The following is a 4,141-nucleotide window of genomic DNA, read 5'->3' on the forward strand; positions in this document are numbered from 1 at the left end:
AAAAGAGTTTCGATCGCACGGGAGCGATGAAAGAGGTCTGATAAGTTGGATGTGTTTTAATGAACAAGTGCTTAGATCCATCCTAGAGGTTAGACGTTGGCTTGCATGCTCGTGGTGGGGACTTAAGCGCTAGTTTGTGTATGCACTAGAAAGGATTAATCAATGTTCTTTCTGAAAAGAATTAAGTCGTTGACCGCACGGGGGCGAGAAATTTAGTTTAATGTATTTGGTATTTTGAAGAAGAACGAAAAAAGATTGAGCAATATGGTGCACACCAATCATTAAATATTTTAAGGAATAATAAGGCGAACGACTCCTATTTCCTTTTTCATTCAAATTATTATTAAAAATTGTTTGCGGAAATCGAATATGCACGATAGTGAGGCAAACACCTCCCACTTGCTTATTCACAGAATAATGAGGCGTGCGCCACCTATTCCTTTATCCAAATTTACTTTAGAGTTTTTTAATTGGACGACGAAAATTGGAGCAATATGGGGAGCGCCAGTCGTTTCAAATATTCGAGAGATAGTGAAGCAAACGCCTCCCATTCTCTTTTTCATCCGAAGTTTATAAAAATGTTTTAGAAATTATATTAATTTGGAAGAAATGATTTGAGTACTGTGCGATTAATGTTTTAATTAGATGACGAGAATTCGAGCAATATGGTGAACGACAATTATTCGAATACCCGAGAGATAGTGAAGCGTGCGCTTACTATACTCCTTTTGATCCAAAGCTTAATTATAAAAATAAAGTCTTTAGAAAATTTAATTTGGGAAAGTGGTTCGAATTTGGATGTTTTTAGGGTTTTAATTGGACGACGAGAACTCGAGCAATGTGGCAAACGTCAATTATTCGAATACGCGAGCGATAGTGAAGCGGACGCTTACTACACTCCTTTTCATCCACAGTTTTGGATTAAAAGGTTTTTGAGGAGTATATTAAAAGAAAGTTGGATTCGAATTTGTTAGAATTAATTGGATTTTAACCGATAAACTTGGTGTTGGACCAAAATGACTATTTTTTACAACAAGACATAAAGACTCGTCCAATTATTAATATTAACAGTTAACTAATATTTCAATTGTAGTATTCTAAAGAATATAATTATATATCGAACTAATCTAAAATGAGGATAGAATATTTAGTTAAAAAATAATTTATCTTTATTTTACTTATATTAATATTATCATTTTAAAACAAAATTAAATAAGCTTTAAAATCTAAAAAAAAAAAAAAAAAAACGGGTATGAAGTTGACAAAAGGGGTTTATACAGGAGTAGCAAGCCACAAGGGCCTATGAGGCCTAGGGGCGCTAACCCGCCCACCAGATTGGGCTGAAAGCCTAAATCTAATCCAATTATTAAAAAACCTAATTAGGAAGTAACTGATGAAAAGGGAGGGAGGCGGCTGGCCTCAACCTCTCCCCTTCAGTAGAATACACACGACAATCACTAATAGCAACAGCATTGAATGGGGATTCATAAGGTTATTAGAAAAGACTAAACAGGTGTCAATGCACCTATCACACATTAAGTGCATCTTCTCGATAAGGCAATGCAATGAAAAGGAATGGTCAACAAGGGACCGAATTCCACATATTCCCATGCGTCATTTAGTGTTTTTTTTTTAAAATGCAATTAATTGAACAACAAAAAAAGTCCTTAAAATGAATTCAAACAGCAGGAAAGCCACAGAGTACGCCTCCTCTTTTCCTCACCTGCGAAACGCCTTTTCACTTTCCATCTCTCTCTGTTAAACTTTTCTTCTTAAACATCTCATTCCCACATCTTTACCTTCTCTCTTACACACCATGTAAACATAGACCTTCTTCCCAAAACAAGATCAAAACACCTACCCACACCTGAAAAGCATCTTAAATACCCCTCAAGAACACTTGAATGTTCTTGAGCGATTTTCCAGAGATTTGCCAACCCAACACGACCTCTGAAACCTCAAACATCAATCCTACCCCAAATTCGAATCACAAACGTGATTCTAACGTTAGATGCTCCAAATGAACACAATTGAAATAGATCAGAATTCACGGCGATGAAAACAAACTTTTCTCATTTCAAACATAAACCTTAGATTTTCGTTTCAGACACTCTCAAACTCGGAATCGAACCTCACATGCTCAAAGAATTATGAATTTTCATAAATACCACCCGTATAATCTAACCGGATCTGCAGCGTGTAAGGTATGCTCTCTCTTTCACCTTGATTGGCTCTCTCTTTGTCTTCATTCCTGTTTCTTCTTCTTGTCTCGTGGGTACTGTAAGGGCACGTTTGGGGTTTCGTTGTTTAGCTCCTTTTACTTAGCTTTAATGAGTAATTTGAATTGATTTCTGCAGAATAACGGCCTCTCCTTCAATGATTTGGACTCCTTTATTTATAGAGGGAACAATCCGGCGTTGATGTTATGCATGTATTATGTGCTGGCCGAAATAATTCGTTAGAGAGGGATCTCATATAAGATCTTGTGTGGACCAAATATTCATTCCCAATTTTGTTAAGAGCAGCCCTGTTTTCGTCTGTAGTGAGTGAGTATTTTATGTGGTCCCACGGATCTGGTATTATCCTAATGATTTTAACTGTTGTAAAAATGTGGATTGATTGCTTACCGCTGTGAAATTAACTAATGTATGCCTCTGATCCTTTATTCACAACACTACTTGGTAGTCTTCTTGTTGCCAACTGATATTAGAGTTTTTTTAAACAGTTGGATTTGGATTGTAATATCTGTTAGCTGTTCAAAGACACTCTTATATTTATTTTGCTTGCTTTTCCTATGTTTAAACTGATCTACAATTCATTTTGGCAATTTCCTGTGTGGTTATGACGACAAGATGGCTTTAAACCAATTGTTTCTTTTTGCAGGTTGCAGTTTTGGCATCATCATCTTCTAAGTTTAAAGATTGTTAAAGTTATTCTTGACCGATCACGTTCTGCAGAGGGAATTTGGATCATGATATTCTAAATGATCTCTACAATTTGATAGGTTGTAATTAGAACCCCTCTGCGTCATTACGTGGATGATACTGAGGTAACTATTGACCTTCTTTGGGCCGGACGACACTGGTACCTTGACTGGCTAGAGGTGAGCTGCGTAACTGCAGTAACTTTTTGAATCCTAATGAGTTTCTATATTTCTGTAGCAGAAACCAATTTCATCATTAACTCGCGTTTAACTCTCTGCAGGGCCTCCTCAAGAAAGTGAGTGAATTTCTTAGTTTAATGGGCATCAACTGTGGGTTTGGATTGTTCTACTCAATAACAAAGGGCCAAAAAGGAAGCATCAAGGCAAGATGTTTGTAGGGCTTGCTTAATTGGAGATCCTTGGTACTAACTTCTCCCTTTCTTGATAGTTCCTGACGGAAAAAGGTGGATTTTAAGCGGAAAGTGTTTGACCAAAGGTTGCTCCATTTGAAATTTTGAAAGGGAGTTTGATGACACGTCTAATGGAGTTCTGAAGAATCGGAACGGGTCGATGTTCACCATGGATGGAACATTCTAAATGTGTTTTAACATAAATTATGATTCCTGTGTTGAGTTTCTCTTTGTAATTCTATGTAACTTTTAATGTATTGTTAAATGTATTTATTGGAGAACAACTTTTGAAAAATATATTGCTTTCTTCTTGAATTTATTATTATAAGCCTTTAAACTCTAAAATGTCAAACTTAAGCAAAAACATTGGGGTCCTTTTTTATCAAGTAAAATAAATGTACTTATTTCTTGTTTATTGTTTATGTTGTTTTTTTTTTAAGTCACAACACATGTGATAAATGATGACTCGATTAAATGACCAATACCAAATGTATCCAAAAATAAAAACCTCTCCCCAAAATCAAATGTAGTTGTGGATTGGTGCAACTTGGCCTTCAACCAAATGGCTTAGAGTTGTAGGTAAATGACCTTTAAAGTAATGAAAACCATAAATGGCCAAATGCATGTTTATGAGGGTTTGTGACCGACTAAGATGGTCATGAGGTAATTATGCACATGAAATTTCATTGAGATTGGTTAGTGCAATGATCATAGTTGCAAGTTTAGACCAATGATTGAATATATACAGATGAAATAGACACTACCTGAATGAAATGGTTATATTCATGGTGGAAGATATAGGAGTAGG

General features: G+C 35.8%; 1 long non-coding RNA gene across 2 annotated transcripts; it reads left to right on the plus strand.

Annotated features, from left to right (window-relative positions):
* The first annotated feature begins 1,580 nt into the window (after positions 1-1,580).
* Positions 1,581-3,652, plus strand: LOC127092584 (uncharacterized). 2 transcript variants are annotated; one of them, XR_007792220.1, is made up of 4 exons: positions 1,581-2,204; positions 2,358-2,646; positions 2,884-3,103; positions 3,205-3,652. It is a non-coding gene; the product is annotated as an uncharacterized LOC127092584 (long non-coding RNA). The 2 variants fall into 2 exon arrangements; XR_007792219.1 differs by having other exon boundaries at positions 1,608-2,204; positions 2,358-2,546.
* The last annotated feature ends 489 nt before the right edge of the window (positions 3,653-4,141 follow it).

This window comes from Lathyrus oleraceus, chromosome 6, assembly GCF_024323335.1.
Source record: "Lathyrus oleraceus cultivar Zhongwan6 chromosome 6, CAAS_Psat_ZW6_1.0, whole genome shotgun sequence".
In the NCBI taxonomy this organism is placed as follows: Eukaryota; Viridiplantae; Streptophyta; class Magnoliopsida; order Fabales; family Fabaceae; genus Lathyrus; species Lathyrus oleraceus.